Source organism: Mauremys reevesii, linkage group 13, assembly GCF_016161935.1.
Source record: "Mauremys reevesii isolate NIE-2019 linkage group 13, ASM1616193v1, whole genome shotgun sequence".
NCBI lineage: Eukaryota > Metazoa > Chordata > Testudines > Geoemydidae > Mauremys > Mauremys reevesii.
In genome coordinates, this window is record NC_052635.1 from 26,827,665 (window position 1) to 26,839,929 (window position 12,265).

The following is a 12,265-nucleotide window of genomic DNA, read 5'->3' on the forward strand; positions in this document are numbered from 1 at the left end:
ACAGAAGTGGACCACAAATTATTCAAAAAAGGAGGAAATAAAGACACTGAAAGACAGACACTGTGCATGACATAAATTGCACAAAGACCACTCTAAAAGAGTGCATTACATAACTTATATTTATGAATCAATGCATTCTAGTGAACTAAACGTCTGTCTGTTTCTAGGGGGAAACTGAACTGTGTTCAGGTTTTCATGCAGAAAAAAAAATAGAGCCTACAGTTCTCTTTCTAATTTCCACTCTTACCTTCTAAACGTGGTAGGAGTGCGTACCCTCATCTGGAGGGATGTGGGCCTCTCCAGACATGGAAAGCTGAGATACAGAGCTTTTAGTTACCTGAAATGTTAAAACTATTTCATGCATTAGGCACAAAGCTTGTCATTTTAGCAATGCAAGTCCCTCAGATTATAACGTATAAATCACAAAGCTGAAGGACACACCATTGGTGTCCATTCCTGGAAGTCCCCTGATAGCTTTATTCTTCTGTAAGCTGCAAAGGTTTAAATGCAATGCATATGAGAAAAAGACGGGGTGAGTATTAAGACCAGGTGAGAATTATTTTTACTCCATTTAAAGCTGCTACAGTTACACTCTACCTACATTAATGTGGTAACACAGGAATTGCCATACCAAATTAGACCAATGGAAATGATCAATCCCGGATACTTCCAAAGAAAGTACAAGAAACTTTATAACAAACATAGAATAAACTGCTCTTAGGAAGGCATTTTTTCTTAAAGCCAGGTGGCTAATGGTACCATCTGAAACATGAGGATTTATATCCCTTATGTGCAATTAGAGAGTGGTATTCCTAAAAGAGAGAAACTGAGTAGTTACTGAGTATTCAGCATAGATTTGCCACCTTTCTGAAGATGCAGCACTGGACAATTTGTTGCTGCAACATGTTTTAAATGAGCAAAGAGTCTGAAGGCCACCTGGAGCCCCATAAACTTCAGCATTTCCTTTCCTCTAATATGCAGTTAGAGATGTTTCCCTGATGGTTTATTGTGCTGGTACATCATTTAAGGGGATAGCCTTTCCGCTATCAGTAAATGCCCTAAAAATAGCAAGCAAACAGACAACACGTTCACCACAAAACACTGTCTCTTCCACCTAAAATCATCCAACAGTACATGGGAACTTCACTGACCGTAAGCTAGGTGATGCAGTGTACAGTTGCCCTAAATGTACATTTACACCTAGTGTACATTTCTGGTGTCTTAAATAATGGAGACTGTGTGGCAGGACCAGTGTTCGAGAGTCAGAATTGCCCATGCACATTACCCCAGGGTTGAATTTACAGGCATAATTAGTATGAGTATTGGTATTGGGTTTTTTTTTCAAGTATGTGCTGCAGTGAAGGTTTGTGTCGGTATAGATGTTGGTCTTGTTGTGTCTATGGGGATTTTTACATATTTGGAGAACAGGGCTGTTAGTAATAGTGGCAACAAAGCTGCTTTAGATTAGCAATAGAATATCCTGGTCAAGGATGCCACTGGAATATCAATACACCAATTCTAACATCATATGTGGGATTTGTTGCACAGAGACCTGGGCTCCAAGTTGTCCAAAGTAACAGAAGTCCAATTTAGCAATTACGTAAAATTGTTTATAAAAATCAGCAAAAGTTACAAAAAAACTGAATTAGTCCAAAGTAAAAGGTTAATCGATACATCCCAAGGACTATACTAAAATCATGTCTAGTAAATAAAAGGAGAACAGAATAAAAAATTAAAGAATCAAAATTGGTATGTCAGAAATAAGAGCGAGCAATGAAGGGAAGACCCCTTTTGAGGTCTTTAAAAAAGTTGCTGCGGGGGAGGGGGTCAAAATGGTAGAGATGAGCTGAATGGAGGGAGTGAGCTTCACCATCATGTCTGTCACCATCTTCTGATACTTCAGGATCCACCATAACACCATCCATCCTGATATTGAAAGGCATCCTGACCACACTGGATCAGAAAGAGGAAACCAGTGAAACCACCACTTCCACTGGCTTAAGCTAGGTCTCACACAGCACCCAGAATGTGAGACTTGGGTTCATGCTATCACCCCCTCCCTTGTGTGTCTTCCTCACCTGATCTCTTTATCTCTTTTTTCTCTTGTTCAGTAAACGGTTTGGCTTAGCCATCCAAGACTGCATATTTTGCAACACTGCTATGAGTCCTTGACCAAAAAGGTTGATAAAAGCAATGTCCTAAACAGCCCGATGTTGGTACAAGTTTGCCAGGTCGCAAAGTTTCTCCAGCAGGAAGCTACAAGTAAGGGTCATCACCAAACACAGAAACTACATTTTCTCTCTTTGCTAAATTTTTGTCCCCTTGTGTGTGTTTGTCTTGTTGTTGTTAAAGTCCAATCCCATTTTCTTGAAGACAAATCCACAACAGCTCCTGTCCATCTCAAATTACTTTCTTTTTTACCCAAAAATCTCAGTTAATACCATCTAAAAGACTGTCAAACAGAGGATTTTCCCTTCTAATAATTCTACAGCTAAAAGGAATAAGGAATATTGTTAAAAGAAAAGCCTTACTTAATACTTTACATTTTAAATGCTCTAACAGGTTTTCTTCTTTTGGTGTATCTTTATTGAAAGGTATCTTTAATAATTTTTTAATAGCAATTGTTATGGAGCTAAGCTTCATGTCTAGCTGGCAGATGGTATCAAGCAGAGTGCCCCAAGGATCAGTCCTGGGGCCAGTTTTGTTCAATATCTTCATTAATGATCTGGAGGATGGCGTGGCCTGTACCCTCAGCAAGTTTGCAGATGACACTAAACTGGGAGGAGTGGTAGATACACAGGATTGGGCCAAAAGAAATCTGATGAGGTTCAACAAGGACAAGTGCAGAGTTCTGCTCTTAGGACGGAAGAATCCCATGCACTGCTACAAACTAGGGACCGAATGGCTAGGCAGCAGTTCTGCAGGAAAGGACCTAGGGGTTACAGTGGATGAGAAGCTGGATATGAGTCATCAGTGTGCCCTTATTGCCAAGAAAGCTAATGGAATTTTGGGCTGTATAAGTAGGGGCTTTGCCAGCAGATCGAGAGACGTGATTATTCCCCTCTATTCAACATTGGTGAGGCCTCATCTGGAGTACTGTGTCCAGTTTGGGGCTCCACACTACAAGAAGGATGTGGAAAAATTGGAAAGAGTCCAGCGGAGGGCAACAAAAGTTATTAGAGGGCTGGAGCACATGACTTATGAAGAGAGGCTGAGGGAACTGGGATTGTTTAGTCTGCAGAAGAGAAGAATGAGGGAGGATTTGATAGCTGCTTTCAACTACCTGGAAGACGGTTGCAAAGAGGATGGATCTAGACTGTTCTCAGAGGTATCAGATGAAAGAACAAGGAGTAATGGTCTCAAGTTGCAGTGGGGGAGGTTTAGGTTAGATATTAGGAAAAACTTTTTCACTAGGAAGGTGGTGAAGCACCGGAATGGGTTACCTAGGGAGGTGGTAGAATCTCCTTCCTTAGAGGTTTTTAAAGGTCAGGTTTGACAAAGTCCTGGCTGGGATGATTTAGTTGGGGACTGGTCCTGCTTTGAGCAGGGGGTTGGACTAGATGACCTCCTGAGGTCCCTTCCAACCCTGATATTCTATGATTCTAAGCAGGTCAAGGTTTCTATACCCAAAATCCCAACCACGTTGAACTGTGTAGTCCTGTACAGTGATAGGGTCTTTAACTCTTTGAGTCTATTTATTCCAACCAAATTAATACACCAGATTGTTCCTCAGCATTTTGCCCTACACAAGTCATATGTTAATGTGGTCCCTCTCCAATACCTAGGGCTGCATCCTCACATGCATTGTGTTCATACTTGGTGAATGTGGAGTGGTAAAGGCATTTCCAAACTGCTTTTCCACCATGCTCAATCCTGGGCTCAAACTGGCTCCTGTTGTAAATTAGAACAGGTGTGTGACTGCTCTAATTTACACTGGCCGGAGCCGTATGCCAGAGACTTCCGAGCACACTGTCCTCCAGCTCTGCGCCATCATGCCCCCTCTGCTGGTATGGAATGCAAGTCTGGTTTGTACCACAGATGCAGCTCAAAGGAGACTTAGGGGAAAAAAAAAAAACCCTGGGCCCTTCTGTCTTGATGAACACTCTGATATAATAACATAAAGCATGTGGTAAGGCATTAGAAATGCTTCAGCCACCTGAATACTCCTGCTAGTTCTATGCTCTCTGCTGACAGCTGTTTTTCTTCTTCCTCCAGGCTTCCATCCTTCTGCTTGTCACAATGAGTGCAAAGAACAAACATAGCTCGTAGCCACTTCAGATTTTATAGAGGCATTGATGTCCTTGGCTAGAAGGAGCCCACACCTGGAAAGATGAATAAATTATGTGTATCTTTCCTGATCGGAACAGTCTGTATTGATTCTCTCTGCTGAGAGAAACAACTTGCACAGAAAAGCATTTAAGCATTAAAAAGTCTGCAGTCTGCCCCGTTATCCATGCCAGATTGGCTTTCCATGCCATATTGCGCCACAGACTCTTGTAATGAATCGGTTTGCAAATGCTTTGCATTCCTTTTCATCTGCACATATGGAAGCAGGATCTTGGTGAACCAACGTCAATGGCTACAGTGACATTAACTATCTCCTTTTTTGTTGTTGTTGTTGATGTTACACCATCTGTTGAACAAAACAGAGGAGCGGTCAACGTTTCAATTCTTTGTAAAATACTGGCAGAGGAGTGCCACTGCCAGCTGAATTCCTGACTTGTCTGTTCAATTAAATGAAAACAAAAAAAAGTCATTTGTTTTAAAAAAAAAATTTAAAAAGAGATAATTATACAAGATTGTGAGTGTGTTGTGACTAGAACTGGGCAAGCTACTCATAGCCAACTGTTTATCCAACAAATGCAGGCTTTCCCCATTTGTGAATTATCCACTATGCCAGACTGACATTTGTGAATTTATCTGGCGTTTGTAGTAGTTTGAATCCTGTATATGTTTCAGCCCAGAGGCTGCTTATAACTGTTTGTTTCTGTTAGTCAGGGTGGTGAGTGTCTGGTTACCTAAGTAACAAAATATAATTCCTGCTCCGATTGGATGATGCAACCTTTATGAGCAAGGGACTTCTAGGATGAATAGCAAATACTGATATTCAAATGCAAGTAGAGGAATTATTTTTTAAGAAAAAGCCATTATGCAGCCTTCCGGCAAAGATAAACTCATTGTTGCAAATGTCCATAAATATGCACCTTATTTGCTTGATCAGGGCGAAATAAAAAAAAATAAAAAATGAATGAATACTCAAGAAAAATGGCTGTGAATAATTTCCCACTATCTACCCATCTCTAGTTCTGATATTTACACTTTGACAGCACCCCAATTTGATGATATTCCATATACACCAATAGTGATTAACATTACAGAAACTGTATACAGGTCAAATGCAGGGTCACTGACACAAGAGTGACCACAGAAATATTTGGACAGTGGACACTCTAGATATGTTTTTCTTCCTATACAGATGTGTACCATAACTGCAACAGATGCTCACAGGAGTTAGGAGTATGCTTCCATGTGTGAAATAGGCATGGCTTTCTTTCTTTCTTGGACTGTATATCAACACCATCATAGATACTGGCCCTGCTCTAGGACTAATATGTACAGGGAGTTAACTGCTGCTGCACAGAAAACAAAGGCACATCAAATGTATCACTTGGACATCACATACAGTGAAACCCCTCTATAACGCGATGTTTGGGGTCCAAAATTTCCATCGCGATAAATGCGGGGTCGTGGTATAGCAGGGTTTCAAGCCGGTCAGTTTAAGTCAGTGGTCCCCAACGTGGTGCATTGATGTGCGCCACCTAGTGCCCAGCAGGGGAGAGAAGCAGCGGCCCCACGTCTGCCGGGGACAGAGAACTCTGAGAGTGCGGGTGCCGGTGCTCACTGTCCCCGGCAAGCGCGGTGCTCACTGTCCCCTGCTGGGAGCTAGGCGGGGGCACATCAATGTCCCGGCGGGCGCCATGGTATTGGGGACCACTGGTATTAGGCCTTAAAGGGGAGCCAGCTTATGATCGCGTTATATGCGATTTCACATTATGGTGGGGCGCATTATTGCGATGTTTGACTGTACGAAGTTGCCTTTAAGGATTTTTTTTTTAACTAAAAATTCTGGATCAGACTGGTGCTTTGACTGGCTTTTTAAAAATGTCATATTTGGAGAATATTCCCCACTACCTTAATATAGGTTAACATGTTGGGTCTAAAACCTCCTTTACAGTAGCCCTTTAAACCTCTCCATACTGTCCTCTTTGCACTGGTGCACCCTATATACTACCTGGAGGTATCTGAGAGGCCAATGAGCTGCTAAGGTCTTCTTGCCAGGAGACCTGTTCATATTACTCAGTGGAATGCCTGGAAGCTGGTAGTATATGGCAATAGTGCCTGCAGAAGTAAATAAAAATATTACTTGGTATCACTGAAATTATGTTTAACAGCCTAAACTCAAAACATGGCCTACTACAAGTGCTTTTGCAAGTCACTGAAGCAGGCAGCTAACATTCTGAAAACTAACATTCACACCTGCAAGTCACTGTACTTGTAAAACTGGAGAGCATGTTTGGGTCCCTTTTGAGAGTTTGGCCCATAGCATGTTGAAATCGTAGCATCTGCCCCATCAATGTCTGACACTAACATGACATTAAGATGAGAACCAGTAGCTACCTGGTTCTTGAGTCTCGTAGCCATTTACCTGTGTCATGGCTACAGGGTAAGCTGTGCTTTAGACTCCTTTTATCTCTCTCAGTACACCCCTCTGGTGACCATTTTTGCTACCCTCACACCTCTCTGGATGGAACCAGGTGGTCTTACCACTCTGACCAGATCTCTGGGCTGCAGTCCCCTCATTTACCAACCTCAATAACATGATAGGCCCAACTCCACCTGGCATTGTGAACAATTTTCCCTCCAGGAGCCTATGACCAGTAACTGATTAAAGCAACTCACAAACAGCCTCTTCAAAACACAATTTATGTATTCACCCACAAAGTGTGGGCCCCTTCAAGAGTTTAGGAGTAAGGAAGGACCTAGGAAATAGAAGGCATTGGTAGAGCAGAAGCGGTCCCAGGAATACGTAGTGCTTGGAAGGAAAACCCAGTATGGTTTCTTTAAAGGCCCATGATCAGGATCCTTACAGAGTGGATGGGGCAATGTTCCACACTCTCCCAGCCAACTGGAATGAGCTTTGAGAAGAGGACCAGCATATGTGTTGCTTCATCTTTTATATTAGGGAGAAATGCCTGCAGAAGGTCTGTTTGCTGCATTCTCCTAGATGGAAGGTGAAAGTCCTAATTGGGGAAGAGACACAGCAGTAGGAAGACCTGTCTGAGGCTCTACAGCTAGCCTAAGTTACAACTCTAGCTCCAAGGAGGAAAACTGGAGATTCCTGTTTTAAGAGACAGGGATTCTCAGAAGTAAAACTCAGCTCTGGGAGGAGGGCTGGTGCAAGGAAAGCCTACCAGGAGTCTTAATACTGACCCACAGTGGGCATAAACTTGAGCAGCTAAAGAGGTTAGTTTACACTCTGTGGAAAGAGTTAATGAACCAGGCCCTCAACAAAGGACACGTGTTTTGAACCAATGTGGTATGGGTAATTGACTGAAAGAACCTGAGTGGATGCTGAGCAAAATGCACCTGCAGAGATACAAGAGGACATGCTTTGGGTCAGAGCCCCACTACAGAGCTGTTCGCCTAGGTCTTACCTAAACTTTATTTCCTTGAAAGTCCTTGTAAATTCTACTCAACCCAGACACCCCTGCTCCTGGCCTGGAAGAAACAGACAGCCCTTGAAGCATTCACAGTGTCCAGTCACTGTTGTCTGCTCACCCTCTTCCTCTCCAGGCTACGGTTAACAACAGTTTAATGTCTCTTTGATCCCGCATTAGCTGCTCTCCTGCTCATTTTAGGAGATATGCTGAATAGGAGATGATTTTCTGTTAACTTTAGCACACTATCTGCTACAGCAGGGCTTTACTTCTTGGTGACTATTCTTTCCCAGGGAAGCACAGTTACTGTACACGTTACTTAAGTTCTAAGCCAAATGTCTCAGTCCAGGACTAAATCTCTACCATTAGAGACAATGATGTCATTGTGATTTCATGTCTATTTTAAGTGAAAAACTGAATCCAACTTTAGCTATAGATCAGAGATTCCAAGGTCAGAAGGGACTACTACGATCATCTAGTCTGATCTCCTGGATAACACAGGCCAGAGAACATCCCAAAAATAATTCCTAGAAAATATGTTTTAGAAAAACATCCAACCTTGATTTAAAAATTGCCAGTGGTGGAGAATTCACCACAACCTTTGGTAAGTTGTTCCAATGGTAAATTATAATCACTGTTAAGTTTCCACCTTATTTCCATTGGTAGAGATACTACCAATGCCTCCATAATATCCCAGCTGGCTCTAAAGGATTAATTAGTAACTTCCAACTCCCACTTTCAGAAAAACTCATAGAATGTATCATCTCATATGTAACATTTTATTTTTCTGATGCAACTGTTTTTCCACTCAACGTTTGGAGATTTTTTTATTGTAGCTTGAGTTCCCAATAACGTGATATCAAACAGCACAGGAAAACCCCAAGAGCAAAATAGTTCAATTAAATCTATGCAAGTCTAATCTGAATGAAGCAATATAGCGTACTTGTGTGCGGTAAACCATAACCCCTAAAGAAACTTAATTCCTGCCACTGGAAATGGAATTCAGCCTTTGATAGCTTGCTTCAACAGGCTGAATGGATGAGATGATTAAGAGGAACTACACACCGCATTTCTACCTTTTGTGCAGAATTGCAAGAAAGTGAATACTGCTCTGATTGGAGCAATAAAAAGTCACAAGTTAAGTAAAAGGACATTCAGCTGAATATACAAATCCAGTACAGCACACATCCAAGTCATTATCTTGGACATCTTATTGTGCACTTTCTGGTGCAACACAGATCTGGAGGGCAAAGAGCTCCAAATAATGAAATATTTTCCATTGAAAATATAAAGTCAGAGAGGCCAGGTGGCTCAGTAAATCAGGGTACTAGCTTATTTAACTCCATACACCTGCAGTGGGTTGCAAGCAAATGGGAATTTGGTGGTCTCACCCTATAACATATTCCATCACCACAGGTTGCTTAAACACAGTCCCAGTACTCCTCTGAGACTTTTTCCACACTTGGGACAAATTTTCATAGCAACCTCTTAAACTATCCATGGCAAATGTGCAAGAGCACTCAGTTGTGCTCACAAATCCCAGGTCTCTGTGGCACACTCCAGGGAGCATTTGTGCAATGTGGATTTTTTCAGTCAAATCCTCAGGGCACAGTTCAGGAAGGTAATTAGAAATACTGATCCCTCAAATTATAGCAAAAGTAGAAATTGTAAAGATTTTTTTAATTTAATAAATAAATGATAACAATGTAAGGGACTAAATACTGCTTACCAAACTGAGTAAGGATTAGATATTCTAACAAAAATAGCCCCACTGAAGAGAATGTGTTGCACAAACTAGCCCCAAGTAATTCACTCTTATGTTTGAGTGCTTAATGAATAATCCCTTCTATTTAGAATAAAAGTATTCTGGGTAAAGGAAAGGAAACTCTCTTTCCCCCTCTAACTTTATAGCCCACATGCTCAGGGTTTAACTGATTGCCATATTTGGAGTCGGGAAGGAATTTTCCTCCAGGGCAGATTGACAAAGGCCCTGGAGGTTTTTCGCCTTCCTCTGCAGCGTGGGGCCCGGGTCACTTGCTGGAGGTTTCTCTGCACCTTGAGGTCTTTAAGTCACGATTTGAGGACTTCAATAACTCAGACATAGGTTAGGGGTTTGTTACAGGCTCTACCATTTTTGCCACCCCAAGCAAAAAAAAAAAAAAAAAAAAGCCATTTGGACTGTGCTGCCCCAAGAATGGATGGAATGCCGCCCCTTAGCATGTGCCTCCCCAGGCATGTGCTTCTTCTGCTGGTGCCTGGAGCCGGCCCTGGTTACAGGAGTGGGTGGGTGAGATTCTGTGGCCTGCGTTTTGCAGGAGGTCAGACTAGATGATCATAATGGTTCCTTCTGACCTTAAAGTCTATGAGTCTATGACAGGGTCTGTAGCAGGGTGGATCCTGCTCCTGCTGAGAAGGGGTTTAAAAAGTGGCCTGGCAGGGCTTGAGAGCGGTGGCTCTCAAGGCTGAGCTGATTAGGGAAGTGGCTGCAGCTGGGGGCCACGCCCCAAACAGAGCAACAGGGCCTTATAACAAGGCAGGGAAGCCAGAAGCCAGACAGTCTCTCTCTGGCTATAGAGAGAGATGGGCCTGGCTGCTTAGGAGATTGAGACGGGATACCTGAGTGCAGCAGGGCTGGGGAAGGCTGAGGAGCTGGGGAGCTCCAGCCTAGAAAGCCCCAGGCTGCGGCCTAGCAGTGGGCCAACAGGTACTGTGGGTTGCAGAGGGCAACCTAGGGGTAGGCCAAGGCAGCAGGTCCAAACCCAACTTTGCCTGTGATGAGTAGGCTGATACTGCAGTCTGCCCCAGAGTGTGGGGCTAGACAATGACTGGCAGTAGCCAAATACTGAGGCAAGGTAGGGATAGAGGGTGGGGGTTCCCTGAGACAGAAAGGAAGACCCAGAGAGAGAAAGGGGTTACTGCTAGGGGGCAGCACCACATGTAAAAGGGCACCGGGTCCAGGGAGGGCCACGGGGGGCCTAACAACAGGTGGATCACCAGCCTGCAGAGGGTGCTCCAGGGCTGGACTGAGCTAAATTCGCAGAGCAACCAGCAGGAGGCGCCGCAGGGGTGAGTCGACCAGTTTACAGGGTCTTTTACCACAAACAATTGAATCATGGGTTGTCTTCTGAATGTCCACATAGTACTACCAAATTAATTATTTAAGGATCAGTTCCAATCACTGTATATTACATATAGTATATGTAGATATTAAACACAAACATAACAAAGCAGCAGATTACACAAAGTTAAATAAAACTGGGACATATGCTGACCACTAAAGTCATTAATTTCTCTTGGGCAATGGAATCAGTCAAATCATTTGATACAAATATTTAAACTGCATTTGTTTTCTTCATCTTACTATTTCACTAACTCCACTTTTTAAATAAACTATTTTTCTTTATTTACTTTTTGGCTTGACCATGTCATACAGTTGGTTTAGAGTTGTTTATATGTTTAGAACAGTTGTTTGTTATGTACTATATAGTGAAGTGGTATCATTATTTAAGTTATTTGCTTGTATTTTAGAAAGTGATGGCCTCTGAGCAGCAAGATGGAGAAAGGGGTGCAAAGCTGGGGAAACAACTTCCCTGAGGGTGAAAATACAGTTGCAGTCAGCAAAATCATGCTCTTAACAACAGATTGAATCCTCAGTTTATGTAAGCTGGCATGGATCTAAAGGAATCAGTGGAGCTACACCAATTAACACCAGCTGAGGATCTGGCCTATCCCTTATAACAAGAAGTCAGTCTGCATAAGTCTAGCAGACGTTTAAAAAACTGATCCACAACCAGGATGTAGTCACTGCCTTTGTTACCCTAAAAGACGGTCTCCCCTGGGCCTTCCAGGACAAACAAGAGTCTCAAACAAGAATCTTCAACCCTCCCCAAGTTTCCCAGGACCACAGGGGTTGCTACCAGTTCATACCCCACCCTGGATTAAGTCTACCTCCTTGGCTGCAGGGTAGGGTTGCCAACCCTCCCGGTTTGGCTGGGAGTCTCCCAGAATCAGGCCCTATCTCCTGGAGGCTACTGAAGCCAATCCGGGAGACTTTAGGCCACTAAAAGTCCAGCAGCACAGTGGGGCTAAGGCAGGCTCCCTAGTACCTGCCCTGGCCCATGCCGCTCCCGGAAGCACCGACATGTCCAGCAGCGGCTCCTAGGAGGAGGTGTGTCCAGGGGGTCTTTGCTTGCTGCCCCCACCCCAAGCATGGACTCCATGAGTATATCTCCTCAATCTGGGAATTGCAATCTCAGTTCAAAGTGCAGACACAGCCTTGGATAATCCCTCAGGGCTATGTAAATCACAGCAGGCTCTTCCCACCTACCTGTGGGTAGCAGCACCACCACACCAGGGCTTGCAAGGGGTCCTCATGTCTTCCTTAACGCATGAGCTGGGAGGATTCTCCCCTAGCTGGATCCAGGGATTTTAGAGGCTGTTTACACTATTCCAGCCCTCTTACCCTGCACAGAAGTGCTGGAGCTGAGAGAGAATTTCACCTGTCTCCCAAACAAATCTTCACACCTTGGTGCAGGGGGCTCACAATT

At 43.4% G+C, this 12,265-nt stretch overlaps 1 protein-coding gene across 4 annotated transcripts in view; it reads right to left on the reverse strand.

Annotated features, from left to right (window-relative positions):
• Positions 1–12,265, reverse strand: part of PTPRT (protein tyrosine phosphatase receptor type T) — a 698,170-nt gene that overhangs the window by 465,556 nt on the left and 220,349 nt on the right. Inside the window, exon 2 of one of the 4 annotated variants that reach the window (XM_039498532.1) lies at positions 4,157–4,322. The exons of the other annotated variants lie outside the window; for them this stretch is intronic. The gene's annotated coding sequence lies outside the window, so the exon portion shown is untranslated. The remainder of the gene's footprint in view (positions 1–4,156; positions 4,323–12,265) is intronic. 4 annotated transcript variants of the gene reach the window in all.